General features: G+C 50.3%; 1 protein-coding gene across 5 annotated transcripts in view; it reads left to right on the top strand.

Annotated features, from left to right (window-relative positions):
• C3H4orf50 (chromosome 3 C4orf50 homolog) overlaps positions 1–14,316 on the top strand; it is a 113,709-nt gene that overhangs the window by 57,644 nt on the left and 41,749 nt on the right. For 4 of the 5 annotated variants that reach the window (XM_035714351.2, XM_049108640.1, XM_049108639.1 and 1 more), the window contains one exon: positions 1,462–1,720. The exons of the other annotated variant lie outside the window; for it this stretch is intronic. The gene's annotated coding sequence lies outside the window, so the exon portion shown is untranslated. The remainder of the gene's footprint in view (positions 1–1,461; positions 1,721–14,316) is intronic. 5 annotated transcript variants of the gene reach the window in all.

Here is a 14,316-nt window from a genome sequence, read left to right as displayed (position 1 = left end):
TCTTTGCACATGTGTGAGTATATCTGAGGGTAAATTCCTGGAGAAGGAGTTGCTGCCTCGAAGCAGAGAAGGATCGGTCCCTTTGAGAGCCCCGGCCAGCCCTACTCCCCACCTTACCTGGAGGCCCCACTTGCAATGCTGGGGCATCCTGGTTGCACACAGCCCTGTGATCACTCTGAGATGTGTCCTTTCAACTCGGCATCTACCTTGGAGCCCCCGATGTGCCAGGCGATATGTTGGAGATGGTGAACCAGACCAAGGGGGGACCCTGCCCTCCCTGGGGAACTCTGGAGTGGGGAGATGGGAGTTTGTAAGCAGGTGCTTGCTTCCCAACCCCAGTGAGGGACTGGTCCAGGTTTCCATCTCACAGACGCCCACAGCCTGGCTGGGATGTGACATGTGGCATGAGTGACCTCAGTGCAGGAGAGCTGGGGTCTGGCCACCAGGGACAGATGGCAATATGGCCCTGGGGACTTGGAGCAGAGAAGGTGGCATTTGGGCTGAGTCACAGAGGGTGTTAGAGTCTCCAGGGCAGAGGTGGAGGCCCAGGTGAGACCAGCAGGAAGAGACCTAGGGTTTCTGAGCTATGCTCTGTGCTGGGCACCATGCTTGGTGGCTGACACCCCAGCTCCCAGGGTAGAAGCCCCTGGCTGGAGCCTAGGAAACGAGAGGTGGCCGGAGGAGCTGGGGCAGATGACCCCGTGTAGCAGCTGCTGCAGACACCTGCGGTCACTACCCAGCTCCACTGCTCCCAGCCCCACAGAGGCTTGGTTTCCTCCTGTAAAAAGGAGGTGATGTCGCCTAACATTGTTTCACCTCATCAGAGCCTTGCCAGGTGTCTGGTGTCTGAGACAAGTGCCCTGTCTGCGTTGCTCAGCCCCTGGGTATCCCTCCTTCCCTCCTTCTAATGCTGGCAGGCAGGAGGCCCAGCAGCCTGGCAAATACCCTGCCTCAGCTCAATTCTATGTGCCTCAATTTTCTGACCTGTCAGATGGGGGCCCCTACCTCCCAGGGAGGGCTTGAGGGGCAAGTACAGCTATGTCCCAGGAGCGCTGAAAATGGGCCCTGGAGCACGGTGGGGGCTACGGAAATGCTGCCACTGCTTTATCTCTGCGTGTGTGATTTTTGAAAAGCAGAATGAAAACCCCTTCGGGCAGGGTGATAGGGAGACAAGAGCAGGAGAGAGGGTGGCCCTGGGACACGGATCAGCTGAGGCTCAGGACCTAAAGCTGATCAAGGGGGGCAGGTGGCAAGGGAGACTGAGACAGAGTCACCAGGTGGGTCCTACATGTGCTGGTGCAGCCCATGCAAACCGGCTGGTGAATCTAGTCCTGAAAGCAGCAGCCTGCCCATTTTGTGGCTGAGAAAACTGAGGCTCCTGGAGGTCCAGCCTGCTAGAGCCAGGATTTGAGTCCCATTGTGTAGGGCTCTGACCCTGACTTCCTTCCTCCTGGCACACAGGTCCTCACATCTGTACCCTTGTAATCCACCCCCACCCCGTGCATGCCACACGTGTTCCTGCCTGCTTCCAGGAAGGAGCTAGAGACACCTGGAGTAAAAGACATGGAGACAATAAAAAGAATCTATATCCCAGAAGAGGAAAAAGAGGGCCAAAGAAGAGCTGAAGAGTTATTTGTATTAAGAGGATACCACACCAAGTCCTGAGGCTCCGGGCAAAAAAAAAAGAAAGAAAGAAAAGAATGGAAAACTGAATGGAAAAGTGAGTTCTGAGCTCCCTGGTAGTCCAGGTGAAAAGGGGAATAGCATGGGGTTCACGGTGCTGACTTTCCGATACAAGGAAACAGGTCTGAAGAAGGTTCCTTCCAGCTCTGAGCTCTGCAGGAGGTCATCCTGAGGGTCTGTATTCCGTGAACAGGACAAGTGGTGACTCGCGTCCCTGGCAGCAAGCCTCCACATCTCAGGCGAGGGAAGGCGCATCTGGTTGATGCTGTGCTCCCCCCTCCCTTTGCCAGGGGCGCACACCAGGCTTCGTGGGGCTCAATGGCTCCTGGGGCTGAACAGTGTCCCTTGCCCTTTATGGATGAGGCCCGTGGAGAAGCCTGGGCTCTGTCCTGAGTCTACTGCGCCCGTGGGGTGGGGAGCCCCCAGCACCAGCGCAGGCCTGCAGGCGCCAAAGCCCTGCCCCTCTGCTGCACTGCTCTGCTCAGGGGGTCCGTGGTGGATGTCCTGCTGGGAGCTAATCCCTCCCTCCCTCTCCCCCTCCTCCCAGTCTCTTCCTTCCCCTCCTCCCTCTCCCCTCCATGTGCGCACACACGCACAGCAACTCTCCCGTCAGCTATAAATCTCAGCTAAGTGCTCCCCTGGGCTCCCAAGCCCTCCGGAGCCCAGCTCTAGGCCTGGCAGCTCCGCCTGCTGGGGCTGGGACAGGCGTGAGGTGGGGGGTGGGGGGAGTGGTGTGTGGAGCGGGGCGCCGGGCTCCGGCTGCTCCAGATGCCGCTGCGTCCCTCATCCCCATCGCCGGCCTGGGGCGCCCTGCGGTTTGCCTCACCCTGGACCAGACCCAAGAATCAATCTCCTCTGCCCCCACGCACGCAAGGGGAAGCCTGGGGCGGAAGCTGATGGGTTGTGTCCCAGGGCCTTAGGGAACCAGCTGCCTGTCGTTAACCATGGTTCACTATTGCGTACACGCCTTGAGGTGCCATCTGTGCTGTTAGCCTGTTGTGTTGGTGCTGTCCCGGATTCGGGGTGGACAGAGCTGGATCAGACAGTGCCCACGGGGGTTGGAGTCGGGGTTCACTGCCCGGTGGCAGGAATCAGCCAGCCAGCCACCCTCCCCACTCTTCCAGGGCTGCTGCGTCTGGTTGTTCAGGTTGGATGCTGAACAAAGCATCTGGCCCAGCCCTACTCTCCTTGCCCGAAGGCTGTGCCTGTCTGGAGGGAGTGGTGGTGCCCTCTGCCCTCTACAAGTTCACGCAGAGGCCTGTAGGCTGCGACCCCCTGGGAGGGGTATCTTTGAGTCCACACAAAGGGTCCGTGTAGCCCACGTGCCATGATTTGCAGACCCAGACCCAGAGGTGCCAAGTCAGCAGGCAGAGGCCAGTGGGTCGTGGAGGAGACAAGATGCCTCCCCACCCCGGTGCAGCCCTCCAGCCTGGGAAGCACTACAGGGCCGTGTTCTGGCCCCGCACACCTTTGGGCCTGGCCTGGGAGCGGTCCTGAGACAGGACGGTGCTCTCTGCCCACAGGCATCACAGGACACTGCTGCCCCCCGAAGCCACCGATTCCTTCCTTTTACCCCCAAGTGGTCTGGGCCCTGGCATCCTCGGTCCTGTGTTGGGAACTTGCTGCTCCTCCCGGCACCAAGCTGAGGGGAGAGAAGGAGCCCTGGAGCAGGAGCCAATGGACCTGGGCCTGCTCACGGGGCTGCTCTTAATACCTGTGTGTCCCTAGGTGAGTCACCTGACCTCTCTGTGTTAATTCGCCGTAGCTTCAACGTGACCTCCTGCCAAACCAGCCCAAACCCAGCCACCTCATCCATCTGGGCTCCCACACTCGGGGCTGGAGGTTGACTAGGGTTCGGCCAACCGGGCTGGCTTTGGGCCGAGGGCCGGGGTTCAGGCCGGCTCCGCCTGTCACCATGTTCTCCTTGGACATCTTGGAATCCTGTGTCCTGGGTCCTGGATGGGTGTCAGCCGGGCCTGTGTCCCCCTCCACCTCCTGCCGTCAGAGGGGATCCCGGTGGTCTGGGCCATCGCCAGCTTTGCCAGGGTTCTACGGAGTGAGTTCGGGGCTTCCTGCGGGAATTCAGGAGGGCAAGGCAAGCTGAAAAGCTCCACTTGCCCCGTTTCTCACTCCTCCTGTGTGTGAGTGTGAGGATCCCCAGATATTCAGAATGTGTCCGGGAGCCAACCACATGTGACCACCCCCAGCACTGGGTGTCCTGTGGACATAGTCCCAGGGCCTAGAACCCTGGCTCCATGTTTGTTGAATGAATGCATGAACTAGTTGCTCAATCTTCTTTCAATGCCCCCCCAACCCCCAGCCAAAGCACATATTTTACTGCATCTGGTTATCTGTAGAGCAAATCCTGTCGGATGAGAGAGCATTAATTTTGTTTTCCTTTTTGCTTTAGGGGGAGGGATAGGAAGGAAAGGACTCAGGGAAGAAAGAGCCAGAGTAGGAGCTGGAGTCTCACCTGCGCCCCCTCCCCACCCCCACGCCTCCTACACCCAGACCCTCTGCACTCAGCTTCCCATTCCTGTTTGCTTATCTTACTTCCCTCCACCTCCCCTCTCCATCAGAGTGGTCACTTAGTGCAGGTGGCTTTGCTGTCCTGTGACTGGGACAGTCATCTGGTATTAATTATTTCATACTATGTGGTAAATGGCTGATAGTTTCTAGGGATATTTGTATTTTGTGAAGCAGATGCTCATCTGCACAGAGAAATTCATTGGCATCATTTTGGAAGATATATTTTTTTTCACTAGGAAATACAAACATTTACAAAAGCAGACAGAAATAATAAAAGGAGCCCCCACGTAGATGTCACTCAGCGTCAACGCTGGTTCATTCAAGAGCAAGCTCGTTTCCTCTGTACACCGCCCACACTCCCCACATGCAGTCTTTTGAAGTAAAACTAGGCAATTTATCACTGAATTCATAAATATTTTAAAGAGCCATCATACCTCAAATAATCCCTTGATTTTGTCAAACCTCCGCTCTTCAAGTTTCTAATTGTCGTATGAATTAATAGTTAACATTTTTTTTTTTGGTAGTTTCTTTGGATCAGGTCTTTCCACTGTGGTTGACTGGTATGTCTCTCTTTGTGGTACAGTTTAGCATTTGAGCCTGTAAGTCTCCGTATTGTCGTGCAACCTTCCCCGCGCCACCTCCAGAACTTTCTCATCTTCCCGAACTGAAGCTCCGTCCCCGTGAAACACCCAACCCCCAGGCCCTGCCTGCCCCTGGCCCCCTGTCCGTGACTACCCCGGGGACCCCATATGCACGGGATCATACAGTGTTTGTGCTTTAGTGACCGTGTCCACAGGTTCATCCGTGTGGCGCATGAATGCTCTTCCCATGGAAGGCTGAGTCATGGTCCACTGCGTGGGCACATTTCTTTTGTCCGTTTGTCCATCAGTGGGCACTTGTGGTATGTCTTTTGGACTCACCTGTCTTTCTTTTATTGGACCAATCTGTTGGCAGAGCGGGCGGCTCGTCCTGTAGTTTCCCACGGGGACTCTTACTGGCCATGTCCCCACGGTGCTGTTGTTCATGTGGCTCTGTCCTCCGCGTCCATGACTGGGCCTAAGTTAAAGACCCTAGAGGTTTGGTACGATCCAGGCTCAGCTGGGTTTTCTCCTAGACTCTTCAGGGGGGTGTTACGTTCTTCATGGGGGCGTGTCTGCTGCCTCGCCTTTCGGGGCATCGGCATCTGCTGCTGCCCAGGACTCAGATTCATGGATTCACTACTGTGCAAACTGACAGGTCCCTCCTTCCTGTGTGAGCGGCGACCCTTGTACCATGGGGGATTCCCCTGAAGGCGAGCTATTCCGGTTATTTGCTTTTTATCTGCCTCCAAAGTTTGCAAGCTGGAGGAGCGCTCATTCACTCCTCATTCATTTACTCAATCATTCATTCACTTGTTCCACTTGTTCATTCATTCACACACCCATTCATTTCTCGCTCTCTCATTCACTAACCATTCACACACCCATTCACTCATCCACTCACTAACTTATTTACTCACTAACTTATTCACTCACTTATTCATTCATTTGCTTACTCCTTCATTCATTCGCTCACTCATTGACTCATGCATTCACTTATTGACTCATTCACTCATTCACATACTCATCAACACACTTATTCACACACTCACTCATTTCTCACTCTCTCATTCATTAACTTACTCACACACCCATTCACTCACTCATTTACTCACTGACTCATTAATTCATTCATTCACTCATACACTCATTTCTCAGTCTCATAGTAATTCATTCACACACCCATTCACTCATTCACTCACTCATCCATCTACTAACTTGCTCACTCATCCACACACCTATTTACTGACTTTTACTGACTGCCTGGTCTGGGTACTCACTGAGGTTAGGAAGATGAAATATTGGGAAGTCACACACCTAAAGGGGAGATGAGTGACCAGGATAATAGAAGAATTAAGGTCCCAAGGGTGCACAGAGGTGAGGGAGCCTGGAAGAAGTGCTTTGATGGCAACACCTGGATGCACATCATCTTGTGCTAGGATTAGCAGATGGTGGAGGTCAGCTGGCGGATGTGTGTCCCTGCTGGCTTGGGTGACAACTAAAACTTTTAGATTTTCTAAATTGGGTTTTTAAAGCTAGAATGCCTATAAAGCAGTCCTGGCACTATTGGGTTTCCAGAAGGACAGATCCAGCTGGCATTCCTCTGGTGTGTTTCCCATCTGGAATCAGAGGCATGTTAGTTAGAGTCTGGACACAGCTGCATGCAAGGGATCCAGTGGGAGTGACTAGGACCTTGGAGGACATAGGAGGAACCTGCTTTGCTGCAGGAGCCAGTGGCTGTCAGACATGGGATGCCCCAGGGATGGGCTGTGGGAGGGCCTGGCCTCCATAGACTCAGCTGCCCTGCCTCTCTGCAGTCACATGACTCCTTAGGTCTTGTCCTCCAGAGAACTGCTTGTTCCATCCATGTTTCTCCCTTAGCTGTACTCACCTACTCCAAGGAGCTGGAGGCGATGGGCATTGAGTTCCTCCCTCCATCTCTGTACCCCCAAAAGGGGCCTGACCACAAAACTCTCTGGCTGGTCGAACTTGGATCAAGAGGAAAAGAAGACCAAGTCCTGGACGTTACATAGTGCAGCTTCTTCATCTCATACTCCAGTTCTAGCAGGAAAGAGGTGACATCCCCAAGTGGGTGATTGAAGGGGGTGTATTTGTTGTTAGGGTGTGGGGTGAGTGGAGAGAGGAGGGCAAGAGCAGGAAGCCATTACCATCCAAGGGCTGCAGAACAAGGAGAGGGTGGTGCTACCCCAGAAGCTAGTGAGAGCCAGGTGGAGGAGCCCTCCCTGCCCTTGCCCAACCTTTTGATTGGACAGAGAATAAACCCTCTTTCTTCCCTCTCTCTAGACTCCTGCCTGCATCTCTCATTGGCAGGAAGCTAGAGACCAAGGGAAAAATTATTCTTGAGTCAACCTTTGGGGTCATCCTTAAGCCTGGGCCTCTCAAGCTCATCCTTAGGAGTTGATCTCCTGGGGCCCAGAGAATGTGACCAGGAAGGCAGAATAACCAGCGGAGCACATGAAAACACAGACAGGAGATTCAACTGACCAAGGTCAATCATGGCCAAGGCACATAGTAGATGCTCAACAAAAATTTGAATTTCCCTCCATGATTAAGAAGAGCCACTGAGATGGAGAAGAAGAGGCTGGTAAGGAGTCGGGAGGCCTGGGCAAAGCTGGACTGTGCCTCCTTGGGCAGGCTGCTCCAGAACATTCCAGGGCTCATTTTGCTCATTGGGCCACTCTGTGAGTCACTGAGTATACAGATGCTCAGCCCTCGTAGCCATGAAGCACATCTGTGAATGCACTGTGGGGTTTTCCTTTCCTTCGGGGCTCTGTCTGGAGGCTGATCAAATGCTGGGGAAAAGGAAGTGGAGAAAGGTGATATGAGTCTTTAGGGTTTGGCCTTAGCTGGAATCTGGGGACCAGCAGCTGGCTCGGCCCCTGGGGAATCCGTGTGATGAGCTGAATCACAAATGGCACTAGAAGGAAAATTAAGATGTCATGCCATTGCCAGGCTGTCTCACCAGAGTGCTGCTTACTAAGGGAACTTTCTGCTCTCTGCTGTGGCTCCCTTATGCAGAGGGGGCTGGGTGCTCCAATGACTCAGGAAGATCCTTCTGTTTCATCAGAAAAGCTTCAGAATTCTCAGCCCTGAGCCCCTCATCATACAGACTGAGGTGATGGAGCCACTAGTCTTTTATCAAGATTTATCTTAAATCTGAGAACAGGTTATGGGACCAGATATGCCTGGGTGTGAATTCTAGCCACCATCATTTACAAGCTGTGGGGTCTTGGGCAGGTGTCTCAGGTCCCCTCCTGGCAAACTAGGTTTTCATAAGGAGTAAGTGAATTAGGGAGAAGTCTTCCCAGACTCTGCCACCCCATGCACTCAGCTTCCCAGCCTCTGTTTCCCACTGCATTGATGAGCCTTGCCCCAGCCACCTTGCTCTGCTGCTTGCCACCAGTCCATTTCCCTGCCAGGCCATGTGCTCTTCAAGGGTGTGGATCCACCCTGCTCATCTCTTCGTCCTCCACCCCTGCATGCCTGAGGAGGGTGGAGGTCTTTCTTCCACTGGAGGCTTCCAGGAGATTTTCCCAGGTATTAACTAGGCTGTGGCTTTTACTCACCAGTCAGAGTAGAGGGTGTACCAAGCTGGTCTGTGTCGCATGTTCTGAGTCGATGTTCACTCCATCTGTCACTCTTGTTTGTTCAGTCCCTTGTTCATTCCCCAAACTTTTACCCAGTGCCTCCAAGGTGCCAGGGAGCAGAGAAGAGGAAGAGAGGAGCCCTGGGGGATAAATGGCTGTATAAGCAGGCCAGCCCCCTGCTATGGGCTATGGGGACAACAGGAGGGACCTGGACAGTCTGAGAACCTAGAACTTAGATGCTGCCCACTGTGATTGTCTAGTGAACAGATGAAGGAATTGGAAATCAGGGGCATGTGGTGACTGCCGCGTAGTAGGGCTTGTGACTTCCTGTCCAAGGCTGTGGGACACAGAGCATTCTGCAGGAGGGATACAGGAGCTCCAGGGTTGCTTGAGTGGCCTCCTGAAGAGACAGCTGGCCTGTTAGGCACCCCTCCCAGGACAAGGGGGCACTTTGCCCCCTCATGGTCTGACCTTACCCTCCTAGAACCCATCCTCACATCCAGGCATCTAGAGTGGTCTGCCCTTCTCTCAAAAGAAAGTTGCTGTTTGAGAAATAAAATGAACTTCATATGAGTATATTATATAGGAAAGTGATTCCTAATGAAATATACCTTCCTGACTCAAAAAGGAATTAATGCCAGATTCTCAATTTCCTGCCCATCTTCCAAACCCTGTGTTGTCTGAGTCCATGGCGGCCGCTGTAACAGAATTTCATGGGTTGGGGGCTTATAAACAAGAGAGGTGTATTTCTCATCATTCTGGAATCTGAGATCAGGGTGCCAACATAGTTGGGCTCTGAGGGGGTTGCTAACTTCTGGCTGTGTCTGCACACAGTGGAAGTGGTGAGGAAGCTCTGTGTCATCATTTTATAAGGGTATGAATCCCATCATGGGGCACCACCCCCATGGCCCAAGCACTTCATGGAGGTCCCACCTCCGAATACCATCACATTGGGCATTAGGATTTCAACATGTGAATTTGGGAGGCCACAAACATTCAGACAAATAGTAGGTGTCTTAGTGCTTGCGTGCTTGAGGTCCTCAAAAGTATTTCCCACCACTAGTTTCTGGATGGGACTCTTTACAGGTTGTAAAGTGCTTCTCTGCATGTGCTCTTTTGTTACCCAGCAATTATCGACCAACTCCACAGAGCTGGACACTGAAGCTCGGGGTGGGGGTGGTTATGTCTGCCCAAGACCACACGGTACAGCTGAGAGGCAGAGGTTCACTTTACTCTGACTCTCCACAAGGGATCTGGAAAGGACGGCACATACCTCTGTGTTATCCTGGGTGGACACCTGCTGGTGCTTGGACAGCCACCCAAAAGGGCACCCTCTAGTAAAATTCAAAAATTAACTGTAGGGACCCAAAAATAACAATCCCAGGGGAAACTTAACCTTCAGAGTGAATGTAAAGAAATAAAATAATTAACATGTTGTTAGGTTCTGCTGTGTTCAGAATGGTTTTGGGGAGGATGTGACCACTTGAAGAAGACACCTAAAGTGCCGTGTGGGGCCCAGAGGGCACAGAATAGCTTTTGCTGCTGTGGGGACAGATGCTAAGTATTACTGAGCATCTATTCTGGGTCAGGCTAGAAGCCTTCCAGATATTGCCTGAAAAACCAGGACATCATAGCCTTTAATATATGCCTGGTGCCTAACTAAGCCTGGCAGAGCAGATACTAAGAAACATATTTATTTTATTATTTTTTGGAGGAGGGAGGGAAGAGGGAGAGGGAGAGAGAGAATCTTAAGCAGGCTCCACACTCAGTGTGGATCCCGACGTAGGGCTTAGTCTCAAGACCCTGATATCATGACCTGAGCTGAAATCAAGGGTCAGATACTTAACCAACTGAGCCATCCTGGGACCTTAAGAAACATATTTTAAATAACATTTTCCCCTGCTTATAAAAATTAATATATGTTTATTTGAGTAAATTTGGGAAATACAAAAAATAAAAACACATGGAATCCCACCATTAAGAGATGTTTGCTTTCAACATTTTGACATTTATCCTTATTCAGCCAGACTTTCTACAACCTGGGATCATACTGTGTATAGTGGTATTTAGTAGTATTTCCCATTCAACAATGCATTCTTGTCATGTGATTTCAGAGGGGCAGGAGAGCCTGCTGGTTAAGGTAATGGATTCCGGAGCAAGTCTCAGCCGTTTGCTAGCTGTGACAACTTTACTTAATTCCCTTGGGTCTTCATTTCCACAAATAAAATAGGGATAAGCACAGAACCTATCTCACCTGCTCGTGGGAGCAATTAATTAAATATGTAATGTGTTTAGAACCAGCCTGGCATAGAGCAAGCTCTAAGTATTTGATAGTGTTCTTATTCTCAATAAAATTAGTTAAGACACTCCAGCTGCTTACTTTATTCATTTATTCAATGACATTTCCTCACACCTGCTGTGTGCCCAATACTCTTCTAAACATGAAGGATCTCTATGTCTAGGACACAGGAGATAAGACATCTGTTTTTAATGATCTACACATGTGTCCAGCACACACAACCACTCTGAGCATATTCTCTGTATTACTGTATAAGTGCTGGGCATTTTCCAGAGCCTTCTCACACAGGATGCTACATTTTGTTCTTTATTTTTTTTCTCCCAAGTGTTTATTTAAATTCCAGTTAGTGGGGATCCCTGGGTAGTGCAGCGGTTTAGCGCCTGCCTTTGGCCCAGGGCACGATCCTGGAGACCCGGGATCGAATCCCACGTCGGGCTCCCGGTTCATGGAGACTGCTTCTCCCTCTGCCTGTGTCTCTGCCTCTCTCTCTCTCTCTGTGACTATCATAAATAAATAAAAATTAAAAAAAAATTCCAGTTAGTGTAATATTAGTTTCAGGTGTAGAATTTAGTGATTCAACACTTCCATACATCGACAGGTGCTTATCACAATAGGTGCTCTCTTTATTTTTTTAAATTTTATTTATTTATGAGAGACACACAGAAAGAGAGGCAGAGACACAGGCAGAGGGAGAAGCAGGCTCCATGTAGGTAGCCTAACATGGGACTCGATCCTAGGTCTCCAGGATCATGCCCTGGGCTGAAGGCGGCGCTAAACCGCTGAGCCACCGGGGCTGCCCAATAGGTGCTCTCTTTAATCCCCATCACCTGTTTTCTCCATTCTCCATCCACCTCACCTCTGGTAAGATAAGTATGGTCTCTAGAGTTCAGAATCTGTTTCTTGGTTTGCCATTCTCCCTCTTTTTTCCTCTTTGCTCATTTATTCTGATTCTTAAAGTTCACATGTGAATGAAATCCTATGGCATTTGTTTTTCTCTGACTCATTTCACCTAGTGTAGTACTCTCTAGTTCTATCTACGTTGTTGCAAATGGCAAGATTTCATTCTCACTGATGGCTGAGTAATATTCCATTATATATATTTTTTCTTTATCCATTCATCAGCTGAAGGACCCTTGGACTGCTGCTATAATTTGGCTATTGTTGATAATGCTGCTATAAACATCAGGGTGCATGTGTCCCTTCGAATTAGTATTTTTGTATCCTTTGGGTAAATACCTAGTAGTGCAATTGCTGGGTCATAGGGTAGTTCTATTTTTCACTCTTTGAGGAAACTCCCATACTGTTTTCTAAAGTGGCTGCACCAGTTTGCATTCCCACCAACAGTGTGGGAGGGTTTTTTCCCTCTGCATCTTTGCCCATATCTGTCGTTTCCTGTGTTGTTGATTTTAGCCATTCTGAGAGGTGTGAGGTGATGTTTTATTGTGGATTTTATTTGCATCTCCCTGATTATGAGTGATATTGAACATACTTTCATGTGTCTGTTATTCATCTGGATGTCTTCTTTGGAAACATACCTATTCATGTCTTCTGCCCATTTTTTAACGGGATTATTTGTTTTGAGGGTGTTGAGTTTTATAAGTTCTTTATATATTTTGAATACTGACCCTTTATCAGATATGTCATTTGCAAATGTCTTCTCCCATTCTATTTTTTAAAAAGATTTTATTTATTTATTCATGAGAGACACAAAGAGAGCGAGAGAGGCAGAGACACAGGCAGAAGGAGAAGCAGGCTCCATGCAGGGAGCCTGACGTGGAACTCAATCCCTGGTCCCCAGGATCACTCCCTGAGCTGAAGTGGCACTAAACTGCTGAGCTACCCGGGCTGCCCTCCCATTCTATTTTTAAAAAGGTTTTATTTATTTACTCATGAAAGACAGACAGAGAGAGAGAGAGAGAGAGAGAGAGGCAGAGACACAGGCAGAAGGAGAAGCAGACTCCCTGCGGGGAGTCTGATGCGGGATTAGATCCCAGATCCTGGGATCACACCCTGAACAGAAGGCAGGTGCTCAACCGCTGAGCTACCAGGCATCCTATCTTCTCCCATTCTATAGGCTGCCTTTAGTTTTGTTGATCATGTTCCTGCATTTAGTTTCTGAATGATGCTAAGAAATTGGTATTGTCTCCCATTTCACAGATGTTAACACTTAGAGCAGGTGAGTGACTTGCCATGTCACATAGTGATGAGTACAGTCTGACCCACAAGCCCCTGGTCTGCTTACAGACCACCCGGCTATCTTAGCTCTGAGAAAACCAGATTGGCATTGTAGATGCTACTATTGATTTGTCCAGCATTGATGATTGCTGCTTCCCAGGGCAGTGCGTGCATGAAGGGAGGCCTTTACATCCCATTTCTCACCCACCCCTTTTCCCCTGTGATTTCAAGCCAGCCGCCACTTCTCTCTGCACTTTTCTTAGGCAACTGGGACTGGGACTCCCCCTGAGAGCCAGTCCTTTCCCCCAGGGCCTGGCAGATGCCAGTGCTCTGTAAATGTGCACACAATCAAGTTGGAAGTCACTCTTTAAACATGAACATTGACAAGCGAAAGGTCTTGGGACTAAAGACCTAAGAAGGATAAAGAAAGGAAATGGGGCCTTTAGTTTGGAGAAGACTCAGGACAACCATACCCAATGAGCTGTGGGGTAAAAGGGGGGCATCCAGTGGTAAATTGGGGAAAGCTTAGGTCTGGCCAACCTAGGTTCCACCCCTGAGTGACCTTGAGCAAGTGTTTTCATTTCCTTTGGCCCCATCTGTAAGATGGGGCTGATGCTGCTAGAAAGGAGGACCATGTGAGTGAATGTGCTCAGAGTGGCTCTGTGTGCTGGGCATGTGCTTAGACCCTTAAGAGCAGAGATCTTATCTGCTTTGCTCTAGAAATGAACACTTTTTATTTTTTATTTTTTTGAAAGATTTTATTTATTTATTCATGAGAGAGAGAGAGAGAGAGAGGAAGAAGCAGGCTCCATGCAGGGAGCCCAATGTGGGACTTGATCCTGGAACTCCAGGATCACACCCCTGGCTGAAGGCAGGCCCCAAACCACTGAGCCACTCAGGGATCCCCCTAGAAATGAATATTTTTAATTAAAAAAATGTGTGAGGACATGTTATTGCATAAATGAATACTCATTCTGAATGAGTCCCAAGGGGGTGTTACAGGGAGGTGGGGTGAGGGGCGGGGGGAGTGGGGAAGAGGATGGCCAAATGAGAAAGAAGCATGAGAGCAGAGGCAAGGGGCCAGAACTGGGGCCAGCGCACCTGCGTTCCAGTGCCTGCTCTGCCTTCTGCTGGCTGTGGAGCTTTAGGCAAAGTGCCTCATTGGGTCCACGGTCTCCTCATTAACAATAATGGTCCTTAACTCATAGGGTTGTTGTAAGAAGTATATAAAGCCTGGCACAAAGGAAGCACCTACCTAATGCAAATCATCATCATCATAACAGTCTATTAATTGGCAGAAAGAAAGTGTGTTAGCTATTTTTGGGCAATAAACCACCCCAAAGCTTACTGGCCTAAAACCACCACTATTTTATGTATCCATTCATCTGGGTTAGCAGGTTGGATTGGCTCCACAGGGTGGTTTTTTGCTGGTCTCACCTGGGTC

Source organism: Canis lupus, chromosome 3 (genome assembly GCF_003254725.2).
Source record: "Canis lupus dingo isolate Sandy chromosome 3, ASM325472v2, whole genome shotgun sequence".
NCBI classification, from domain to species: Eukaryota; Metazoa; Chordata; class Mammalia; order Carnivora; family Canidae; genus Canis; species Canis lupus.
The sequence above is the reverse complement of the archived record's forward strand: the minus strand, read 5'-3'. Positions and strand labels throughout refer to the sequence as shown.